General features: G+C 43.5%; 1 protein-coding gene across 14 annotated transcripts in view; it reads right to left on the reverse strand.

The window, feature by feature from the left end:
• LOC116082704 (protein TMA23-like) overlaps positions 1-25,546 on the reverse strand; it is a 414,563-nt gene that overhangs the window by 283,679 nt on the left and 105,338 nt on the right. For 12 of the 14 annotated variants that reach the window (XM_031359601.1, XM_031359600.1, XM_031359589.1 and 9 more), the window contains one exon: positions 22,672-22,715. The exons of 1 other annotated variant lie outside the window; for it this stretch is intronic. The gene's annotated coding sequence lies outside the window, so the exon portion shown is untranslated. Of the gene's footprint in view, positions 1-5,890; positions 6,040-22,671; positions 22,716-25,546 lie in introns of those variants that run through there. One more of the 14 variants, XM_031359599.1, reaches the window with a different exon arrangement.

The raw sequence follows: 25,546 nt of genomic DNA on the forward strand, positions 1-25,546 counted from the left end.
GAGGGAGGGAGGGAGGGAGAGGGCAGAAATGAAGGTTGGTTGGATTGAGTCTCAGCAGTCTCACATTCTCCACAACCCTCTCCCAAGAAACCTAGATTTCAATTCTTCACAAGAATATCAATGATAGTAGAAGAAAGCTCCTGAGGATCTCAACATTCCTTCTGCCCCCTGACATTCCATTCCATTTAGAGAGTGTTATAGTCCACACATGCAAAGCACTATAAAACACTGCATTGTGTTTATATACCACAGCTCACCTACTAGATGAGCCAGAGCCCACTTCCCAAACCAGCCACTCCAGGCCAATACCAACAGCACAGTCGGCGATGCCACTCACTCTGCTAAAAACGTGGCACTTCTTAAATTCTCTCATATGTACAATAAATACCTAAGGCCCTACACAGAATGTTGATATTCAGCCCAGGATAGCACAGATGCCCCCACTAGGGAATTCTTTGGGTTTAACTGATCCTTAAAAGTCAATTGGTGATGGCCTCTGTTACAAAGCTTGAATCTTATAGGCATTGTTCAAAATGAGAGTAGTTGATAATCCTATAAACTGCCTGACACTGGTCCTTGAAAGAACAGAGGTTTCAAGAAAGATGGGAGAGAAGGGTAAATACAGACAAGAAATAAAATGTGGTTCAACTTCACAGCTTTCAACTCCAGGATGACATAAAAGGGAAAGGCATTTAGTAGAAACTGCGCTCCAAGCTTGGGTCTTTTCTTGGGTTAGTGACATGTAGCATGGTCTCCTTCCACAACAGGGACTGGCAGTGAGGTTTCGCTCCCAGGTGGTGTTGTTATCAAGAAAGGAAGCCCTACCGTGTGCTGTGTGGCTGAACAGGGATGTCTAGTGGGTCACATTTGACTTATAATATTTTCAGGTAGCATATTTATTAATATTAATCACATTGAAAAGAGAGGATCATTCCCCTGCACCATGCAAACATACACACTCAACACTACCTCCCACTATAATCACTAAATGAAGCATGATGTTCCGGAGACTTCTTTCCCTGTAACCTTTGGGAATTGGGATAATAGTGAGGAGATAAAAGGAGAGAAGATGGGGGAGACAGCTCAGTGGGTAAAGTGTTCACAAGGTATGCACATATGAGGATATGAGTTTGGAACACCAATACCCACATTTTAAAGAAAGAAAAGAAAAGAAGAAGAAAAATTCAAAAATAAAAAAATTAGGCCTGGGTTGGGTGGTGGTGGTGCACACCTTTAATCCCAGCACTTTGGAGGCAGAGGCAGGCAGATTTCTGAGTTCGAGGCCAGCCTGGTCTACAGAGTGAGTTCCAGGACAGCGAAACCCTGTCTCAGAAAAAAAGAAAAAAAAAGTTTAGGCTTGGCTGGCTCATGGCTGTGATCCAAGTACTGGGAAGACAAGGGAATCGTGAGAGCTCACTGCCATGCCAATCTATCTGGTTAGTAAATGCCAGGTTCAGTCTCAAAAAAATGAGAGCAATCGAGTAAGACATAACCTCTGACCTACACACCCACATGCCTACACCAGATAGACACAGGGAGGAGGAGGAGATGGAGCCGAGATTTCCATGCAGTGTCTAAGCCCTACTCTAGGTATGTTCCCAGTTAATGAGAAGAAGAAAGGGAGTATGTACTCACATCCCTTCTGTGCCATTTCCTTAGGTGGAAAATGGAGAGACAGATGTGAAGTTAAACACATCAATGGCACGGGCTTTGTGCCATCAATCCACCACATGGATGGTACACCTTCTAGCTCAGATGCTCTCGTGATGAAGATGCAGAAGGAACAGGTACCTCTGCACCATATGTCACGTACAGCTTGATCATCCCAGACAGCGAAGGCTTGAGCCAGCAACTGCAACTGCATGGCATGTTCAAGACAAAGCTGCTTTCTAGGTAGCACATTTTTTTTTTGGGTAAAAAAAATAGTTCATAAGCGATTTTAATTTGCCATAGTATATTTTATAGACATCTCTGAACAATTAAAAAAGCATGTGGTTGAAAACTGAAATTGCTCCTGCCTGGTTGCATTTACAGGGCCCACAAGAAGCACTTAACTTTAAAGGGACCTCTGCTTTCTGGTGATGAGTCATCTCCAAGGAAGTGTCACGGATGGTCTCCTGGGCAGTGAAAATTGGATACTTGGCAGTGGACAACTGAAGGAGATGGAGGACAAGAAAGCAGAAGAGTAATGGGAGTCGAGGAAAGGGAACCTCCTCCAAATCCAAGAAAAAGAGAAGCTGAGCATTTCAGCCAAAGATGGAAATAAGTATTCAGAGTGAAAGGGAGGGGCGAGCTGGTAGATCGTATCTGTTAGCCTTTACTTGGGAGGCAAAAACAGAAATGTCATGAATCCAAGGCCAACCTGGGCTACATGCTCAGTTCCAGGGTAGCCTGGATGGCAGAGTAAGAACATCAATGTCATTATGAACAAAACTAAATCTAGTTGCTGGGTATGGTGGTACACCATATGAAGTGGATGCAGGAGGGTCGGGAGTTCAAGGTCAGCCTCAGATACATGGGGAGTTCAGGGCCAGTCTGAGCTACATAAAAATCCTGTCTCAAAGAAAACTAAAAACAGGGGTAGGATTCACCACATTAAAGAAGAAATAGGGGCTGGTAAGGTGGCACAGCAGGTAAGAGCACCAACTGCTCTTCCAAAAGTCCTAAGTTCAAATCCCAGCAACCACATGGTGGCTCACAACCACCCATAATAAGATCTAACGCCCTCTTCTAATGCATCTTAAGACAGCTGCAGTGTACTTATTTATAATAATAAATAAATCTCTAAAAAGAATTTCCTAGAACACTGAAAGTCTTCCAGACACGAACAAACTTAAAAGAGTAATTCCTAAAGATTTAAGTCTTTTTCGTTATTGTTGCTGTTTGTTTGTTTGTCTCTTGTTTTTCGATGTTGTTGTCATTTTTTGAGACAGGGTTTCTCTGTGTAGCCCTGGCTGTCCTGGAACTCACTCTGTAGACCAGGCTGGCCTCAAACTCAAAAATCCACCTGCCTCTGCCTCCCAAGTGCTGGGATTAAAGGCATGTGCCACCACTTGCCTGGCTTAAAAGTCTTTTTAAGATTTGTTGTGTGTGTGTTCTGTGTGTGTCTATGCCTATGCATCTGAATCTGTGTCTATGTGTACATGCTGCATATGTGTGTGTTTCTGTATGCAGATCATGCCCGTATATGTGCCTGTGTCTGTATATGCATGTCGTGTGTGTGTTTGTGTGCGTGTATCTCCGTGTCTACATACCATATATGTGTGGTATATACCATATACCACAGAGGACAAAAGAGGTTGTTGGGTCCCCTGGAGCAAGATCTCTGGCCACTTACAGGCAGGCTGCCTGGCTTGGTGCTAGAGCCAAACTCTAGTCCTCTAGAGGAGCCACTTTCCAGCCACTGGAATTCTCACACTCATCTGAACCATGTCAGAAAGTAAAGCACACTAGACAGTCATTCCCTTACTAGCTCAATCTATTTTAATAAAGGTTACATGTTAAAAAGGAGGGGAAAAAAGGTGTTTACTCACTATGGAAAAGCTGAGGAGAGGGGGCAAGAAAAGAAAACACTTGCATGTGTCCGTGCCCTGCATTCAGCTACTGATAATAGTCAGGTTCACATAAACGTACATGCTTTGCAGAGATAATGTTGCACAGGCAGGCTCCCATTTTCAATTATGCTTTCCAATCTAAATTTAAAATGCTGCCTACAAAGGAAAGCAAGGTCTCAGTGTTTAACATTTTCTCATAGACTTTCACTTCCATAACGCTCTCTGTTGATAGAAGATAGAAATGTTGACCTTTTACATTCAACGTGCTTTTTACATAGAGATTTCATGTGCGCATCAATAAATTAGAAACAAGTTTGCTCTGCCTTGTTTCAATGTGTTTATTTAGTGTTTTTTTTCCTGGGGGGTGTGGGGGAGGGAGGTCTTATCTAGCCTGAGCTGGCCTCAAAGTCTGTATAATGTAGCTAAGGCTGGCCTTGGACTCCTGATCCTCGTGCCTCTACTGTGAAAGTGTTAGGATGACCGGTACATGCCACGATGCTTGGCCATAAGTGCATCATTTAAGGTACCCACAAAATGCACTGCTAAAATGCAGTGTGATATGAAATTATCACGGAAGTGACAACTATTGGTCTGGAGAGAGAGAGAGCTCAGCCGGTTAAGTGCTTTCTGTGCTAACATGAAGACCTGAGTTCTATCCCAACTCACAAGAAAAAGCCAGGCATGGTGACAGGCCTCTGGAATTCTAGTGGCAGGGAGAAGGAGACAGGAGGATTCCTAGAGCCTACTGCCCAGCTAGTCTTGCTGAAGTAATGAGCTCCGGTTCACTATTCCATGTTCAGAACCAATACCTCAAAAATAAAGTGGAGGGGACTAAAGAGTGAAGAGACTGCCCTGTGGCTGAGAGCATGCAGTGTTCCTGCAGAGAGTGAGTTTGTTCCCAGCACCTGTGTCTGGTAGTGCATAAGTGCCTAACTACCACTCCAGGGAATCTGACATCTCTGGCCTCGGTGGGCACTGCACTTAAATGTACCAACTCATACCCAGACATACACATGTATACATAATATAAAATAAATAAAAATGAATGTTAAATCTAAAAAAGTAATAATAATTAAAGACTATAACAGAGGAAGGTACCAATAACAATCAGTCTCTGGCCTGTATGTGCACTTGAATACACATGAACCCATATGTGTGCATACACCATATAACACACACACATAGACACACACAAAACAATAACAACAATAAGTAACCTCTATTACTAATGACCCATTAATAAGTAATGCAGGCCGGAGCTGGAAAAGCCTGTGTTTAGCACACACAAGGACCTGGGTTCTCCAAAACCAAAAACAAGGAAATGGTATTAATTGGCCTTTTAAAATCTACCACTGCAAGGCCCCAGACTCACACTTTCATGCAAGAGAGTAAGAGCTACTTCGCTTTCTACGACACAGCTAAGGATGCTTTTCAAGCAAATACAAGCCACAAATGGGGTATTAACAGAAAGAAAATATTGAAGTGGGTAACAGAACTGGTTAACCATGCCCTAAGGCCTCTACCATTAGTGAATTTTAGAGACATCTTAACTCACTACTCATAATTGTCCCTGAAAAAAATATATTCTCTCATCTTAAGTGGAGGAAGAAACAGAGTTCAGGTTTAATAGAAGGCAAAGGGGAAGGGTGAACGCAAGAGCAAGAGTTCACAGTAAAGCCAGAGCGGAGGGGGAGCCAGGCACACGCTTTATGAGCTCAGACAAGACAGGGGAAACCCATCCCTCTGCATCCTTTGCCTTCATATCTGCCCTTACCGCCAGGTCTTTAATGAACCTGAGCCAGGAGGCTCCTGGTGCAGCAACCCTCCCAGAACTTACAGCCTCAGGCCCAGCCAGCAGCTCCTAGAGCCTCAAGGTCATAGCTAAGGTTGTTGCACACACACACACACACACACACACACACACACACACACACACACAAATAGGTCGGGGAAACAAGAATAAAGGAAACAGTCACTTGGCAAACCAACATCCACGGAGAATTAGCTTCTGGAAATCTTTTGAGCAAACAGTTCACACCATAAAACAGCTGCTGCTTACCATCTGCGGGTCCTAATCAACACACACACACACACACACACACACACACACACACACACACATACTTCTGCCCAGTGGTGTCCTGGCCCTTAGCGATTTCCTTGTCCCCTTCAACCTCCTAAGAATTCTTGTTCAAAAACTAAGTCACAAACTTACAGCCTTGACAGTGTTTTCCTAGAGTGGATTCTGTCCAACACATGATGACAGTAACGGAAAAGAGCAAGCAGGCCTTCAAGTTCTGGCATCTGCTCACCACTTTCAACAACTGGCTCCCTACCTTACTCTCACTTGGTTCCTTCAGGTCCAATCGGTGAACTCTGGCCCGTTACTGGACCAGATCAAATCATTTCTAGAATCACTGTATCACATTTTATTTAGTCTTTCTGTTTCTCTCCCCAGCCTCAAACCAACGACTATGCCAAAGGGGGGGTGGGGGAAAGAGGGGGGAGAGAAAGAAAAAGTTGCTGTTTGAGAAAGTATCTGCATGCTTGATTCCTGCCAAAGTTTACAGCATAGTTCTATCCTGAGCCACAGAGAGGATGGGCCGTTGTGGGGGAGGGAAATGGAGCCAGGCAGCTGTTTTTTCAATAAACTCTAACAGAAACCCTCCCACTTCCTGCACTGGCTTCAGCGACCCCAGCAGAGAGGAGGAAGAGGCAGCCAGCGAGATCTTATTCCTCCAAGGCTCAGGCTACTGCCTCCCTGGCTCTGACCCTCCTACACAACTGACCAAGGTCCCTTCTGATCCACCCCTGAACCTCAGGAGGGCAGCCAGAGGGTTTGTCCCAGCTCCTTTGGATGTCTATTCCTGGTCTCCAGCTCCCAGGAGAGTTTCACCTCCTCTCCCCAATCTTAGCCCTCCCCATGCTCCACCCTCCAGCCCATGGATCCTTGCTCTGAGGCACACCAGGCATGACTGCAAAGGCCGCGAAGGAAGGGAGTACATTTCTCATCCCACACCTTCCAAGAATATGCTGGCCTTCCTCTCCGCCGCTGTGGTCAACAGTCCCTGGGCTCCTCAAACCCGGCCTTCCCTCAGTCAAAGGCTCGGAGTTCAGTCTCTTTTCTGGAGTGGGAAGGGAGGGCAGGAACATGAGAACGCACGAAAGAGCGGCTGCACCCACCAAGACCAAGCGGCTCAGTCAGCCCTAAAGCTCTAATTTGTTAACCTAGAAATAATCCCTGGGGCATTGCAATCAAAGCGGACTCCACCCAGCAGCACCTCTGATCACTTTTTTCCCCTTCTAGTGGGCAAGCAGAGAAGAGGGAAAATCAGGACAACCGCGTGCAAAACAGAACTCCGTAACAGGGACTTGGCTCTCATAAGGTCCAGATTACAGACTCAACACCTCCATGTCTGTCCAAATGGAAAGAGAAAATACAGGGTGCAACCTAGATCCAGCTGCCCAGACAGCCTGCCAACCAGAGCATCAGTAAACCCCAAAATGCTCCTCGGGCCCCAGGTGGCTTTTTTGTTCCTTCTCTCTTTTTAAAGTTCTTTAGGGTTTTCTAGTTCATACGAGTAAACTGACTCTTTCATAGCCTGGCTTTAATACTGTGCAAATCAATAAGCAATGAACTCTTGGTGTGAAAGGGTCTGGTATAAGCACAGGCGTTTATACATAGTGACTGTGCATGAAAATTAATCTTTCTTTTAAAAACTCTCAAATCTTTCTTAAGTGATTGAACAGTAACCAAAGAATGAAAATTATTATATCATAGATCTGTTAATGATTAAAAAATAAATAAAAAAAAAATCAGGCTTGGGGAGATGGCTCAGTCCATAAAGTCCTTGCTGAACAAGGGCAATTATGGGGTCCTCCAACACCCACATGAAAGACAGGCACAGCTGTGCACTCCAGAAACCCAAGAGCTGGGGAGAGGAAGGTGGGTGGACCCTAGGGCTCCCTAACCAGCTAGCCTGGCTCAACTCGTGAGTTTTTGCTCCCATGGAAAATCCTGTCTCAAGAAAGAAAAGGTGGGAAGCAACTAACAAAAACATTACATTGACCTCTGACCCCAGGCACATAGGCACATGAATATAATCACCTACACCACACACACACACACACACACACACACACACACACACACACACACAACATGAGCTGGCACATAGCCAACCCCAGGTCACCCTGTACCTCCAAATATAGATCTCATATAGCCTAACTCACTGACGTCCATTAAGTCAAAAAAAAAAAAAAAAAAAAAAAAAAAAAAAAAAAAAAGTCAAATTGTTTCAAGAGGCATATGAGATACGAAAAGATGGTCCTTTATGATTTGGCCTAGTAAAAATATATAATATATAGCAATTGTTGGCAGCAAAAATGGTATTTCTCAAAAAACACAGTCTCGAATAGATGGTGTGTGCCCTTGCTACACACAACTCGGATCACACTGCATCTCCCTCTCTGTGTACAATGCTCAGGCACACCGATTTTCCTCAAGCTAGAAGTTGTTAAGATCCAATAATGACAACTCAGAATTCCAAAGTAGTGATGCGCTCTAAACAGAATAATATAGTTTTTCTTCTTATCTTCCTTCTTCATTTGTAGTACCAGTAAAGCACAATAGGAGGGTAGGACAAACAAGAATTTAAATAGAAGACCTGACAGACCTCTACTCTAAGGTCTAGGCGGGGGCTTCAACAGCTGAGCCAATGACTCCGTGAAGAGGACCAGTCCCAGACAGAACCTAATCAACCTCTGCTTTAATTTTGATGGCAGAAGTTAGTCAAGGTGTGGGAAACAGGAAGTAGATTTACAGTAACGGCCCTGAAGGGCCAGCAGCTACCTGAGTTCTTCCCAGTCCCTCCCGTGGGCCTGCTTATTGATTCCCTATATCCATCACTACTGTATACATAATTATTTACAGCAAGGAAGTCACATTTGTAAACTTCATATGAAGTGTTTGCTCACAAACAAACTAGAATCTAAAGCTGATGGCCAGGCACAGGAGTACACGCCTGTAATCCCAACATTGGAAAGGAAGAGGCAGGAGGATTGTATCAAGTTCCTGAGATATATAGCAAGTGGGGGTTAGGGGGTGGAGAGAGGGAGAGAGAAAGAATGAATATAAACGGGGAAGAGGGTATGTATCTCAATGAGCCCTGAGAACTTGCAGTAGAAATAACCACAAGCAAGCAAACCAACAACACTGACAGTATCTCTGGGTCTTTGGATGGACGTAGAATCACTCAGCTGTCACACGGTTGAATTTTCCAAAAATGGTCATTGCTAAGGTTTAGCCCAAGGGTTAGGCATTGACTTTCTAGAGTGTCAGTACTAGGAGGTGCTATGGGCTCTTGGGAAGAGGAGCCCTGTGGGTGGTCCCTTAGGTCACAGGCAACCATGCACCATAAGGGAATCATGGGCCCCTCCTGCTTCTTCCCCTTTTCCTTTCAAGAGTTCGCGGTGAACAGAGTACTGCGCCAGGCCCTGCCTTCTATGACTCCAGTACTTACTGCACAAAAGCAGTGAGTCCGCCAAATCATGAACTAGCACCTTTACAACCGCAGCCACAATAAACCTTCCCTTTTTTAATTATCTCAGATATTTGCTACACTTACACAGAAATGGCTAACACATCTATCTACACAACCAAATTCATAAAGTACAAGTGAATAATACTTCTAATTCATCTCTCTTAACAATTATTGGCACTAGACTGAAGAGTTGACTCAGTCACTCAAATACTTGTTGCTCTTGTAGATTTGATGCCCAGCACACCTGCATGGTAGCTTACAAACATCCATAAATTCCAGTTGCAGGAGATTCGATGCTCTCTTCTGACCTCCACAGACTCTGGGCACATATGTGGTATATACACATATATCCAGGCAAAACATTTACACATGTAAGTTTAAAGAAAAAAACTTAAAAAGAATAAATGTATAGCAAAATTGTTGTAACAATATTTGCCACCAATCTGAAAATTTGCTTTGAATGTTATTATTCTGCTACTGTAAAATGCAGATTTACTCTTCCATACAAAACCACTTATAGAAACCAATACAGAATCCTATAAATACAAACTACAATAAACATATAATTCATCAATGCACAATATCATATATTCAGCCAACATGTACAGAGCCTATTAAATATTTAGCACTGAACAGAGAGGGACCTAATGAAGGATCTATCCAAAGACCTCAAAGGTTTTATGCACAGCACATCTCCAAAATGCTTTGGGAAAGAAAGGCAAATAGAGACACAACGTTCAACATGATTCGACAGCTTGTTCATGTGTAGCTTTGCAAAGAATAGGCCCCTGCCCTCGACTACCTTAGTTTTGAAGGGAAGAAACCAAACATTGACATCATTACAGGGCATGCCTAGTACAAAGCTTTGAAGAAGGACTGTCTCCAGTATGAATTTCAAAAAACACAAATTGTGATGTTCCTTCTTAAAAACTACAGCCAGCCAGGCAATGATAGCCCACACCTTTAATCCCGGCATTTGGGAGGCAGAGGCAGGTGGATTGCTGAGTTTGAGGCCAGCCTGGTCTACAGAGTGAGTTCCAGAACAGCCAGGGCTACACAGAGAAACCCTGTCTCAAAAAAAAACAAAAACAAAAACAAAAACAAAAACAAAATAATCCAAAAACCAAACAAACAAAAAACCCAAGGAGAAATAGCAGCTGGGGAATGACACCTAAGGTTGTCTTCCACAGGCACATTCATACATGAACACAAGCACACACCAAAATGAGAACAAAAATCCTACCATCAGTGTGTGATAGCTCTCACGGTGTCTTGTTTTGGGGGGTTTTGTTTGTTTGTTTGTTTGTTTGGTTGGTTGGTTGGTTGGTTGGTTGGCTTTTTGTTTTTGAAGACAGGGTTTCTCTGTGTAATGGCCCTAGTTGTCCTGGATTCACTTTGTAGACCAGGCAGGCTTCAACTCAACAAAGATCTACCTGCCTCTGCCATTTGGGGGGTTTAAAATTTATGTATGTGCATGACTGTTTCGTCTGCTTGTACATATATGCCCCATGGGCTTGCCTGGTGCCTCAGAAGAACAAAAGAGGGTATATAAGATTCCCCTGGAACTGGAGTTATGGATGGTTGTGAGCCACCATGTAGGTACTGGGAGCCAAACGTTGGTCTTCTGCAAGAGCAATAAGTGCTCTTCTTAATCACTGAGCAATCTTTCCAACCCTGTTAAAGCATTGAAAAACTAAATAAGAAAAGCAATCTTATATTCAATAAAAATGCTTACCCTGTTTTTAAAAAAAAAAATACAGCTGAGAAATGACAGGTTTTAAGTCCCTGTAATGTGATTATGGCTGCTAGCATGAAAGGGGGTTACTCATAACTGGAATATGAAACTAAGAAGCCAAACTCCAGATAAGACAGAATCCCAAGGACCTGGCAGCATCTTCTACCTAAGGAATCTCCATCAGTCATCACTAATGACAGATAGTAACACCTCCGCCAGCCTAAGACTGGTGCCAAATCCTCTACACTAAAGGGGAAAAAGATGTGTTTCTGGATGCAAAACACAATACTATGTGATCAGAAAGACAGTTTATTGGAAGTAGAATAATACCTGTCAGCAAATATTTTGGAGTTTAGTGCCTCAAATGCAGACTCTTCAGGATGATCCTGAAATGCCATTCATGGAATCAACCCGTTCATTTCTCTCTCTTCCAGAGTTTTCATAGGCCAAAGCCCATGGATGTCCTGAAGACATGGTGAATGTCCTGCTTATATAGGAAGTTCAAGAGGGGGTGGGGGGAAACACAATTGAGGGGCTCAGGGTGCAGTGAGGCCCTCTCTAGGGTTTTCTTAGAAAAGATGGTTCCTGCATAACAATCAAAATAAAAGCTTCCATTTCTGGGACCTCAACGACAGCTCCAGTCCAAGGAGGGGCTTGAAATGCTTTCTGGATTTACAAGGCAAGCATTTCCACGTCATGATTTTCCAAAAGGACAGAGAGAGAGGACATATGTGCAGTGAATATGAACAACACACATGGTTTCCTCAGAGGTTTGTGTCTGCCTTACAGTCACTCTGCTTATGTGAACCAAATTGTTAAGATATAAAACGTGATGCCCTTTAGAACATGGCATACACTTCTGTATGGAGCCTAGCCCCTGAAACTTTCATGTTCCCAAGGGAACATGATCCATCCCACCCTAGAGTCAGGTAAAGAAGAGCCCAGAACACCACATTCTAGGGAAGGCAGACAAGCATGCCTAGAAGTCAGAATACCTAGTCAGAATGTGAAGAATTAAAAAAAATGGCCAACTCACAGTTCCTGGTTACGTATTATCTTACAAAATTATTATTTTACTTAATATTTTCATATTGGAAGTAGGAAGTGCATGAAAGACCCCAGTTTAAGTAAAACAACAACTGCTGATTAATCATCTGCATGGATCAGACACTGCTCCGAGTTTACACTTTTCTCCATTTGATTCCTACCGCAGATCAGGGGATAGTTATGACCATGTTTGCCACCTGTCAGAATGCAGACTGAAGCTTCTATAAACAAAAGAGCGTGCCAAGAGTGGGCTGGGTTCTCAGGTGACTGAAGGAAAGCTTTAACTGTGGAGTAGCAGGGGAGAAAGCTGCTGTCTTCAGCCAGGGTTTCTCATTCAATGGTGGCTGGCTTACAGTTAGGAGGTTTAGAACATTGTCATCATGGTGGGAAGCATGGCTACATGCAGGCAAACTTGGCTATGGAGAAGTAGCCTTCTCCATCCGGATCTATAGGCAGCAGGAAGAGAGGCAGTGGGCCTGGTTTAAGCATCTAAAACCTCAAAGCCTGCCCCCAGTGACACACTTCCTCCCACAAGGACACACCTCCAAAAGTGTTACTCACTTCCCATGAGCCTTTGGGATGAAGCCACCACTAGGATGAAATCTTCATTGTAAACTGAACCCTAAATTTCTCATTATTATGTACCATTCTGCCTGTAGCTTGGAAGCCCAAATGAAATGGCATACTAGACGCTCAGTAAATATTACATTTCTTCCCTGAGTGCCACAGACTCCCACTACATCTCCTAGGAACCAGAAACTCTATCAAACCAAACTCTATGTTTTGGAGAAGCTACATTTATGGTCATAAGTACTTCTAAATATGCTGAGTCTCTGAAGGAAAATAATAATTATCATTTATTCACAGAGAAGAGCTCATGTTTGGAAAACTCCTTTTGGCTCTGTTTGATTTGACTTTGTGTTTTGTTGCTTTGTTTTTAAGACACAGTCTCTGTGTGTGGCCCAGGCTGGCCTCTAACTCACCGTTACCCTTTTGCCTCAGCCTCCCAAGTGTTTGGATTACACGCCATAACAATCCACTTTGTTGTGTAATCTTGTGTTTCAAGAAGGCATTATTAAGAAGCTAGAGAAGGCTAGAGAGATGGTTCAGTGGTTAAGAACATTTGTTTCTTGCAGAGGATCCAGCACACACATGGTGACTCAAACCCATCCATAAGTCCATGTTGGGGGATTAGATGCTTTTCTTCTGACCTCTGTGGTCATCAGGCACAAATATGATGTACAGGCATGCATGCAAGCAAAACACTCATAGACATGAAGTAAAATAAATCTAAGAAAACCAATAAAGGGAGAAGGGCTGGAGAAAGGGTTAGCAATTTAGAGGACCCAGGTTTGATTCTCAGAGTTTATATGGCAGCACACAACTACCTGAAATTCCAGTTCCTGGGGATCTGACACCCTCTCAGGCCCTCTGAAGGCACTGGATATACACACGTTATAATGACATGCATTCATACACACACAAAAAAAAACCCACCCATATACATAAATTCCTTAAGCTAATTCTGACAGTGGAGGCCTACAACCACAGCACTTCTCAAGCAAACATAGGTAGGCTCAGAATACAATACCTGTGCCTCACTTACCAGGTTTTCTGCAAATATCATTTTTAAACAAAGTTACTATTGGCAACTTGGTCTCGGTCTTATACTTTTTTTTTTAAGATTTATTTTTATTTATATGAGTACACTGTAGCTGTCTTCAGGCACACCAGAAGAGGGCATTAGATCTCATTACAGATGGTTGTAAGCCACCATATGGTTGCAAGCCACCATATGGTTGCTAGGATTTGAACTCAGGACCTTCTGAAGAGCAGTCAGTGCCCTTAATCGTTGAGCCATCTCTCCAGCCCTCGGTCTTACACTTGTCTGTGCATATTCTTTGGTATACATCCCAGCACGTAGAGCTGGAGAGATAGCTCACCTGTTTAGAGCACCAGCTGCTCTTCCAGAGGACCCAGGTTCAAACCCCAACAACTGTCTGTAACTCCAGTTCCAGAAGACCAATACCCTCATACAGACACACATAGAGGCAAAACACCAATGCACATTGAAAAAAAAGGAGAAAAAAAAATCACGGCAGCTAGCTGTGATTTTTAACTTTAACTACCGTTCCGTGGTCATCAGTTGCAATGAAATCTTTAAAGTCCATTAAGAGCATTCTTGGGAGTTAAAACCTTCTCTTAAAAAGACTAGAAATATTAAAATGGACCTTCTATGGTTTTATACAGAAGTGGCTGTAAGTGGTTTTCAGACTCTTAATTACTTAGGTTAAAAATAACCCCCTTTCCCAGTTCCACATGATACTGTAAAGTTGAGTCCTTGGTACTGGTTGGTGGTAGCACAGAAACAGATATATTAGTCACTGGAACAGAAGGAACATCCTGGCTATTGGTATCGTCATCCATGCATCCAGGAAGGGAAAGAATGCACAAAGGGAGAAGGTCTACTCCTCAACAAGGGTACCAGGGAAAACTGGCGAGCCGCACGGATGAGACCGGAGTTTTAGCTTGGAACATAGGTAGATTAACTCGAAATAGATTAAAATCTTTAATGTGGCCCTCAACTTATAAAATTATAAGAAGAAGCAAAGAAAAGGCTCAGCAGAATCAATCTAGGCAGAGGTTTGGTTGGTTTTTTTTTCTGTTTTGGTTTGGTTTGGGGTTTTTTGGGGGACAGGGTTTCTCTATATAGCCCTGGCTGTCCTGGAACTCACTCTGTAGACCAGGCTGACCTGGAACTCAGAAAACCACCTACCTCTGCCTCCCAAGTGCTAAGATATGCCACCACTGCCCAGCTAGGCAGAGGTTTTGTAAATAAAAACATTAAACATGTATAAAACCCAACCCAAGTAACTGGAGTTGTAGCACACCAAAAGGCTTCAAGCTACAGAGTGAGCTTGGAGACAGCCTATGCTACAGTAGACCCTGTATTTAGAAAGTTGTTGTCAAAAGGCTAAGAGGCAGCAACCAGTGATGTCTTCAAAACACTGTGGCAGCTGGGCGGTGGTGGAACACGCCTTTAATCCCAGCACTTGGGAGGCAGAGGCAGGCAGATTTCTGAGTTCGAGGCCAGCATGGTCTACAGAGTGAGTTCCAGGACAGCCAAGGTGACACAGAGAAACCTTGTCTCGAAAAAACCAAAACCACTGTGGCAATATGAGTTACACACACACACACACACACACACACACACACACACACACACACACACACACCAAACCATGGAGTCACATTCAGCTAGATAAAAGGAAACCTCACCATCTATGATGATCGGCATGAGCCTAGAAAACATGATGACAGGTAAAAGACAGACAGACACAGGAAAACCTGCCTAGTACGAGCTCTGTTACATATGTAATGTCAAAAGAAGCTCAAACTCTTGAATTAAAGAGTAAAATAATGGTAAGAGGAAATGGTAGGTGTCCCTTCGATGGCCTAAAGGTCCCAACATTGATCATACACACCGCACCATGACCACAGTTCATTATGCTATCCTGTTTACTTAAAAGTGTTCCATCAGTGCCCACAACCTGCTTTCCACACATACAAAAACGGTAACTAGCCATGGTGAGGGATGGGCTAATTAATTTGATTGTAGTGGCCACTACGTAATGTCTGTCAAAACTTCACATGAAATATTTTGAATTATATAAAATTTTATTTGCCAATCCTCTTCAATAAAGCTGAAATAAAATTAGAAAATGTTTTAAAATTTTTAAAAGAATATTCCTCAACTAGAAATGGGCATAAGTGATATGACTGCCAAATCTTACTTAGCTTAGTTCTAGCAATTTTTTTCATATTTAAAAAATGTAAACTTGTTAAAAAGTAACAATACCTCTCCCAAAAGTAAACAAACACATAAACAAAAGCCTAACACACTAACCATGGTTTGGTAAATCCCCTTCTCTGTGAACTGTGTTCACCTTTAAAGGTGACAGGAAGGGCGCTGTGTCCATAAGAAACTGTCATCCTAGGTGGCAAACTGCTAAGCCACTTTGTGACCACCAGGAATAGCACAGCTACTTGGAGAGATGCAGAGAAGTGACCTTAAAAGCTCTTCTTTCCATCACAGATAATTTGTCTTCTAGAGAATGCTGTCCACACTGTTTATCCACAAGATGAACAGTAATGCACCAGGTCACAACGACACACCAGTCAAAGGACACATGGTCTGAACTCAGAGACTTGGGGTCAAGTGCCTGCCTGGCCAATTCCACAGTCCTGAGACAAGTTAACCTCTCTCTGTCTCACTCGTATCATTTGTAAAAAGAAGTCAGAGTGCCATCAAATCCATGGAGAGGTCACAAGGATTCCCTGACTTACTGCACTCACTAAGGCTTGCACAGTACCCAACATCTCCCCCACACCGCTTCTATGGCAGCGGACAGTAACACCCATGGCACACAACAACATCAGCTGGCTACAAGAAGATGCTCTCCAACTTGTTATGCCTGAGCATTCTAAAGGAATCACATCATCCAGGATATTCTAGAAGACAGATTAAAAACACAGAGACTATGAATCTGGCATGCTTTGGGTATGCTCCCAGGGCGAGTGATCACTCTTCTTTCCAAGAGACTAGGCTTAGAGGGCACATCACTGCTCAGCAGGATTTTTATCTAACAAAGAAGGTGATCTCTAGCGGTGGGGGAGAAGGTGGTGAGTGTACCTCAATGTACGTGGAGGCCAGAGGTTCGCGTCTGGTGTCCTCTGTTGCTCTGACCTTACTTTTTTAATGACACAGTCTCTCACTGAACCTGGAGGTCAGTTTCAAACAGGTTAGCTGGCCAGTGGGCTGCAATTTCTCTCCTGTCTCTACCCTCCAGTGGTAGCACTGCAGATACATGCCACCTTCCTGAGTTTTTTTCATATGGCTGCCACAGGTCTGAGCTCAGGTCCCAAACTTGCACAGTACATACTTTACCCTGTGAGCCAGCTCCCCAGCCCCACACTAGATGTAAATTCTGCAAATCACTTTATAGTTTAATTACTCTGAGTATCATGCAACAACATTCCTTACATATGGGAATTTTGCACACGGGTTTTTCTATGGGTCTTCTGCAGAGCGAGTGATTTCCTTTATCCACACGGCTTCTCAAAACATCTTTATCGTCATGTGTTTACCTGTCTGCAAAGGCTTGGCAAGCATTCACAATCTATGCTGGACACTGTCATTTAAATAAAAACTGATTATAAAATTAATACTTTTAATACATTAACTCAGCATCAAAGAGAGTCTTAGCTACTTTTCTACTCCTGTGAAGAGACACCATGATCAAGGCAACTTATGGAAGAGTTTATTGAGAGCTTACAGTTTCCAAGGGTTAGTCCATGACTATCATGGAAGGGAGCATGGCAGCAGGCAGGGAGCATGGGGCTAGAGCCGCAGCAAGAGCTTACATCCTGATATGAACGTTAGAAGCAGAGAGAGCAAGACTGGGCCTGGCATGTCAAAGTCCCCAATGACTCACTTCCTCCAACAAGGCCACACCTCCTAATCCTTCCCAAACATTCCTACTAACCAGGGACCAAGCATTCAAACATACAAACCTACAGGGGCCGTTCTCATTCAAGCTACCACAAAGACCATCAAATAATTGGAAAGTGACATTTTTATAGATAAGCAGGTCAAAACTAGGGAGGGGCTATGGGCACATGTTCATTAAAGCATTATTCACAAAGTTAAAAGGTAGGAGGAGCACGTGTCCATGCCTGGATGAGTGGAAGGACAAACTGGGGTATGTGCTTCACAGGGAAGGATACCATGCTGACAGAAAGACACCAAGCACACAAGACTGATGGGGATGGACAAACTCAAGGGCGTCTTAAGGAGAACGGGTTGTCAGGGGCAGGTAGGGGGTGGGAGTAAAGTCAGTGCTTCCTACATGTGGTTTTGGGTTAGGAAGATGAAGCTGTTCTGTGCATGGGCAGTAGGGAGGGCTGCACTACACTGCGAGCAAACGTAAGGCCAGTAAGGCACAACCCACAAGTAGCATGCTTTAGGTTAGGCTTGTTACCACCTAAGGATAAAACTAAACCGTCCCAGCTTAGCACTGCTCACTCAGAATCTCAGCAGCATTTGTGTGGCGGAGGCAGGAGGATCAGGAATTCAAGTCATGAGTACACAAGACTGTGCCAAACAACCACCACAACAACAAAATTACTGTCTTGGCCCCTGCAAGTTGTACAAAGAAAAAGAAGGAACAAGTAGCTATCGGTGACCTTGAACTACAGAAACCATATCAAGGGGCCAGAAAGATAACTCAGCAGGTAAAGGAGCTTGCCGCCAACTCTGATGATTGGAGTTCGATCCCAGAAAGCCACATGCTGGAAGGAGAGAGCTGGTTCCCAGGAGTTGTCCTGTGCCCTGCACAATGGTACTAGCACACTGTCTCCCCCACACAGAGTGACCAACAGATAACGTTTTGTTTTTATAAATCAGCTAGATAATTCTGAGCAGGAAGAAAAATGCTAAGAAATCAGGGACGAAAATCGACTTCCTTCTCATCTTTCAAAGAACGGAAGGAAAAGAGGGAAGAGAGGAAGGGGAGGGGGACATGAGAAAGAGGAAGAGGAGGGGGAGACAAATGGAGTGCAAGGAAGGAGGATGGAAGGATACAAGCTTCCTGTTCCCTCATTTCAGGAGAAAGCATTGCACATGCTAACTACCAATTAGTGGGAAAAGCACTCCAGCTGACTGAGATGGGAGCCAGGCCCCAGTCACAGGGCACCTGTGCTCTATTGGTACCTGTGATGTTCAGAAGAAAAGCAACAGGAAAAATTCCAGGGTCTAGCACATGCATGCCACAGTCTCCAAATGGAACCTGAGCCATCCATAATCTTCACTGTCAAGACAAGGCCTAATAAATTTCAGGAAGATTTATCCCACTTAGAGCTAGCATCACTAGCCTCCAGTGAAAACACTCGATTAGATCATAGGGGCCCAGCCGGTCTGGCTCGCCCACTTCAGCGGCTGCTTCTCAAGCTTTACTGACAAGACATGACAGGAATAAGGACAGAACTATTTCTCCTTCTCTTTGTCCTTCCCTGCAGCCACATTTACTGGCATTTTATAGTCTCTTTCCAGCAGCAAGCTCCCAGGAAGCAGAGGTGAGATGCTACATCAAGCTCACACCCCTCACACCTTCAATCGCGCATCTCCACAGCGAGAATTCAGAGGACTGGGACTGTTGCCAGAGCTGACCAGTTATTTCTTTTGAACACTAAATAAAAGCTAACGAGGCAAATTATCTTTGCTTCTCAAAAACCCTAGGACTGCACACTGAAAATCCCACTGAAGTTCGAATTGGAATGGGAGATGAATGGTTTCATGAAAGACGATACTCAGGGGACCAGCATTTTTGCTGGTTTTGATTAAGGTGACATTTTTCCTATGACAGGCTATAAATAACCATTTTTGTTTAAAATGTGTGTGTGTGTGCGTGTGTGTGCGTGTGTGTGTGTGTGTGTGTGTGTGTGTGTGAGAGAGAGAGAGAGAGAGAGAGAGAGAGAGAGAGAGTAGTAACTCAAATTTGGAGGTTCTAGGTGCCAAAATGATCCCAAGCAGCCGAAGGGAGCGTCTGCCTCATCTTTAACATCATCCCTATATGCTATCAGGTCAGCCCTTGACATTTGCATCCAGACCTGATTACAATGACCCACACGAAAAATAAAAAGGTTTCATAGATGTGAATTATCTTCCAGACTCCTAACCAATATGGCCAATACAGTGGGGTTTTGTTGTTGTTGTTGGTTTTGGGGGTTTTTTTTGTTTTTTTTTGTTTTTTTTTGCATTTGTTCTGATTACAGGTTTTGTGGAATTAGAAACAGGTGGCACGTGATATTCAGGACTGCTGGCAGGAAATTTGCATATCAACAGAAAACAGAAATTTTCTAATCACATAAATCATATATTGTAATCACGTGGGAAAAAAATCCTTCCAGTTTCTCTTTGTGAAAAATGTGTTTAGAGGGCAAGAAAATCAAACACAGTCAAGGTCAATACAACCTACATAACCTCTTGTATGGTAAGGATTTTCCACAAAGTGCTTTGAGAAATACACAAATGTATGTTTATTTCCCCAGAAGGAAATAGTTGCTGGAGACCACACAGGGAGATTTTGTTTGCAAAGCAGGGGCTAGAACCCAGGCCATTGCCCAGGCAAGGCAAGGATGGACCATTGAGCTACCTCCCCAGCCATCTTTTGACTTTGTATTTGAGACAGAGTCTTGTTAAGTTATCCAGGCTGGTGTTGAACTAATTCACTCTATTGCCTGCTTAAACCTTGAACTTGAGACCCTCCTGTTTCAACCTACAGAGTAGCTGAGGTGAACAGCCTGTCCCACCAGGTGGACGCCAGTCAGACTTCAGACCTCTGCGTTCAGTTACAAATAATTTCCTGAACTGATTAAACTTTCTCATCTTGGGAGGTGAAACTGGCTCTTTGTGTCTACCCCAAACGCAAGCAGCAGGGAGATGAAAAGGACATGACTTAAACCAAGCATTGATGTCAAAGAAAAAAAGAGAAAAAAGTTACCTCCGACCCATTTCTTTTTAAACTGGAAAAATAAAATGTGTTTTCCACAAAGTCTTTTTTTTTTTTAAATCTGTTTCTACTCAAGACTAGAGGTCTATTTATTTTTAAATGACACGCAGGAAAACCTCCCAACTGCAACTCAGATTTACATCTGGCTAATCCTGAAAATGTGACTGACCAAATTCATGCTGTTTATTTCTAATGAGTTCTGTGATTTGGGGATAACATGTGTGAGAGATGGTGAATTAACTACGGAGAGGCGGCAAGCAGCAAGCTAGCCAGCAATCTTGGAGGAGACGAGTCAATTTCTAATCATGCTTGCCAGAAGCTCGGGGTGGGAGAGACAGGTGATAAACCCTGCCAAGGACTTGTCTCCATTTCCTCTTCCCATAGACCATTTCAACACTCCATCAGCCAACAGAGCTCAACTTTTCCTTTCCACAATTCTGGAGATCGCAAGGAAAGCTCTGGCCCCCTTGATGGTCTCAAAAAAACCGAAAACACTTCGCACTGCAAAAAGCAGTGTCAGTCTCTGAGAGGCCCTTTCCTGGAGCTGAGTCCACTTACAATCAGAAAAGGACAGAGGTGACAGGGAATGTCACGGGCATGCTGCAGAAATGCACCGTCTAGCCATGTCACCTACAGACAACTAGGAAACCACGATCAAAATTTCACATACCTAGACACTCCATACCTAGATATCACAGCAGAGTGGACACCTGCTAAACCAAAGCAACAAACAAACCCAGAGACACCACAGGAGTGGACTTCAGAACAGGTCGCTCAGGGCTGAAGAAGTGAAGTTCTCAGAGCATTTACTCACACGACATGACCGCACTTGGAGGGCCGTTAAACCCTGCCCCAGCACCCCCAATAAAATCGCAAATCTCCTGGAGTCAAACAAGTGACTCAGACATCCAGTCAGCAGCTCAGAAACCCAACTCTGAAAATACACCCTTAAAGAAGCATGTCTCTTTATTGAATCCTCACAGATATTTAATTCTATTGTCTTGGGCTGGAGAGAAATCTCAGCGGTTAAGAGCACTAGCTGCTATTCCAGAGGATCCGGGATTCAAGTCCCAACACCACATGACAGCTTGCAACTGTCTTTATAACTTCTGTTCCAGGGGATCTGGCACCATCACACAAGTATGTAGGCAGGCAAAACATCAATGTACATAAAAATAAATACATCTTCTTAAAAAAAAAAAATTCATTGTCTTTTCTGTCCCAGAAGATTATGGTCACCAACTGTGTCCCTAGCTCCTAGATACACTTCATAACACAGAAGCAGGCTAAGTTTATCCTTCTGCACCCGGAGACTGAAGCTGGCTTAGTATGGATGATAGAAGGCAATGGAAGGCTGGAGCAACCCACATGATACACAACACACCATCTTATGAATGTGAAGCGCTTCACAATGTGCCGTCATGTTAAATACAATGGCGAGTGCAAAGTAGGCTGAGCAGACATTTAACATTTAACATCTGTATACCAGTGGTTTGCTTGACTACACCATCTTGAGAATCATCTGGAAGGCATGTTACAACAGCCTAAAGCCAGAATCCCTGAGACACTAGCCAGGGATGGGTCTAATTATCTCCATTTTCCAATTAACATTTGCATGCTCACCTGTGATGTGATGGCTGCTGATCATTTGGTGCTTGGGATTTAACTCCCTGGCTGTGTTTGGACAACTGAACACTGGCTGCTTACTATATATAGGAAGGGCTTAGCGACAACTGCTACTACACTGGGCAGAAGAAATATTACTTACATTTACAAGGAGAAAAAAAGAAAAAGAAAAAAGAAAGGTTCTCATCTTTAAGGGACTCATATGGAGAAAAAAAAAAAAAAATCCAAAGCGCTGTAGTTAGAATTAGCGAAGGTAAAGCAACATGGCCTGCTTCCTCAGAGGTAACCTTTAGCTTAAAATTAGGACTCAATGAGAGTTAATTTAAATGATGCATGTTTTAAATTACCATAAGGTACACATGAATACATAAAAGTAAAGCTACTATGACAGAAAAAAATACACATATAAATATATAAAAGTAAGCTATTATGGTAGAAAAAAAATATTTAAAAGACACCCAAAATAAATAGCTGTGAAGAGGAGAGGAAGAAAGAGAAGAGGTTTGCCTGAGACACTGGGATAGCCTAAGCAAACACAAGGCACAGCCTGGAGTGACTGACTGCACACCATCTGTCATGCAGGAAAAATCTCTTACCTGAATGTGCTGGGTGGGAAGGCTTCTGCAGCCACACGGGAGTACTACAAGAGAAAGGGAGACTGAGTTACACACTGTAAGAGGAGCCAAGGTCCTTAGAGGACCTAACACTGCCCTGGCACTTGGACTGTTCACACCAGAGACTCGCTGCAGAGTCTTAACTCTCTAGATTCTAGTAACCTTCAGCAAAGATACGCACAGCTCCAGTCTGGCCGCTCCTCTCTAAGGCATGGCCAGCAGGACATGTAGCCATCCCAAGCCTAGACTTCTCATGATCTGGTGATAAATTTCTCCAAAGTGACTCTCAAAGCTAAGAGGACTTCACTACACCGGGGAAGTTACCCTGAGATGCCATGGTGTGGTGTGCCCTAAGGATTCTTTCTTAACGTTTATGGGTGTTTTGCCTGAATTATGTATGTGTGCCACTTAACGTGCCTGATAGCCATGGAGACCAAAACAGAAGAAGGAGTTGGAACTGAGGTTACCGATAAGTCACGAGCTGCCACACAGCTGCTGAAAATTTAACCAGGATCTCCTGGAAGAGCAGCCAGTGTTCTTTCCCATCCAGCTGTCATCTCTCCAACCCTTACCTTAGTGATTTATGTAGCTGATTTCATTTAGTCGTTAAGACAGTTTTGTAAGCCTGGTGTCAGTAGGGCTAGGGAGATGGACCAGCTGGTGGTACCTGCCATCCAAGCGTAAGAACCTGCATCCCATTCCTAACACCTGGTTGGAAGGTGGGCATGGCAGCATGCTCTTGTCATAGGTGCTAGGAAGTACACAGATCCCTAGCTAGCTAGCTTAGACTACTTGGAGTCCCAGGAGAATCAGAGACCTTGCCTCCAAACCTGAGGTAGAGAGTGCTGAAGAATGACAGCCGATGCTGACCTCTGGCCTACGCAACTTAGCACTGCCAGCAATGGCAGTCATAGATCAAAACCACAGCTGGTGACGTCAGAGAAGAACTCCCTAACAGCACCACGGGTGCCAGGCCAATGCTGTTGTCACATCAAGACCTTAGTGAACACTGACTCTAGGACTTAAAGTGAAATGCAAGATTATATCAAAGGTCAAGTTTGTTTTCTATGCCCAGGCTTATCTTTTTAAAACTCTGGTATTTTATGAGTACATGTTTGGTTACAAAATAATTACTCAATAGAGTAGAGAACAAAATTAGCTAATGACACTTTTATCCAGGTTTGGTTATACACATTTAGAATCCCAGCTTAGAAAGGAAGAACCAGGGGGGAATCTAGAGTTGCAAGGCCATCCTTGGGTAGTTAAAGAGTTTGAGGCTAGCCTGGGCTACATGGGACCCTATCTCCAAAAAAGCAAACAAAACCTTCTATTTTACCTAAAAGTTGTATTTGTCTTTCCCTAGTATCCCCTTTAAATACATACGGAGTTCATAACAGCAAGTTTTTCTTGACACAGAAGGAAACTTGGAAGTTCTGTTATCCTTCATATTTTTTGGTAGCTATACCACAAAGTCCTGATTTTCTAAAAATCTAATTCCAAGTAAAAAGTTCTTGACAGGGCAGACTCCACTATTTCAGGGTGACTTCCTTTTCATTATTGTCTAAGGATTAGAAATGTACAGTATTCCTCCTGGGCTGGGACGGGGGTGCATCTTCAGTAGGTGAACACACTTCAGAAAGCAACCGTCAAGATCTTGGGGGCTCAAGGTCCCTTTCCTCTCTTTACTGGGCTATACATACTTGGCAAAGCACATTTGTCCTGTGAATCAGGTAGCAAGAAAACTACTTGGTAGATCAGCAGTCCTAACCAGGGCACACCTGCTCTGGCTCCCTCCAGGCTTAAAATAATTCAGCATTATCAGCCTCCTCGATTAAGTACAATTAATATCCTGAGATGCAGAAAAAAAGAAGCTTGGGTAAATAAAATGGTTGCTACCGCTACACACAGCAGAAAATACCAACTGTGCACGTGGTAGCAGCTTCCCAACTTCCCATTGACCTTGGGGTGCTAATGAGATAGAGCTGCAGAGACTGCATGAAAAAGCATCCTGTACTTAGCTGGCCCTAGCGCAAATTCAGACTCTTCTCCCTCACCACAGCAGGAGGGCTTCGCTAATTGGGACGTGCAGGAGACTTGGCCTGTAATGTGCTGCCCTAAACACATCTCAGAGTACTGGACTATACATATACACAGGCATTCAACTGAATGGTCACACATGTATGCATGCACACACACAGCCGCACAGGCACACATCTAAAACATATAGGTAAATACACACGCATACGAATACAGTGCACACTCAAGACACATCCTCCACACCCACTGTTCTTTCTGTTTTCTCCCCCAAAGTCCAGCTGGACATAATAAACTTAGTTTTTGATATTAAAGTATGTGGTTAATTGGGGGGGAAGCAGGTGGAGATGGTTTTTTTTTAAGCATAAACCTCCCCCACAAGCCTAGTGGTAATGACCACAGACAGAAACAACAAAGGCTCCTGGTGAAAGGAGCCCCTCTAATCACATTAGCTTGCAGTTCTAAAGGAAGATGGTTGCTCCGAATCTCCCTTTATACATAGCAACTTCAAAAAAAAAAAATCCCTATTTTCTTAGTACATCTTTATGGAGGAAAGCGTGCATGTCTTTGAAGGCTCACACAAAACAAACAAGAGTCTTTACAAGACCTCCCTGACCACCCAGGGAGAATCAAATAGTAATTTTTTTCCTCCAGTAGGCCACCCCAGGATACCAGGAATAAAAAGGAAAGAGAGGAATTCATCAAGTAACCAGGATGTGCTTTTCAAGTGTGGCTATCAGACTGTTTTAATCTAAATATTATGCTATCGTTTTCACTAGCAAAGCCCACAGAAATCTACTGATCCATTTATTGGACAGAAGTT

The sequence above is a fragment of the Mastomys coucha genome, unplaced genomic scaffold (genome assembly GCF_008632895.1).
Source record: "Mastomys coucha isolate ucsf_1 unplaced genomic scaffold, UCSF_Mcou_1 pScaffold7, whole genome shotgun sequence".
NCBI lineage: Eukaryota > Metazoa > Chordata > Mammalia > Rodentia > Muridae > Mastomys > Mastomys coucha.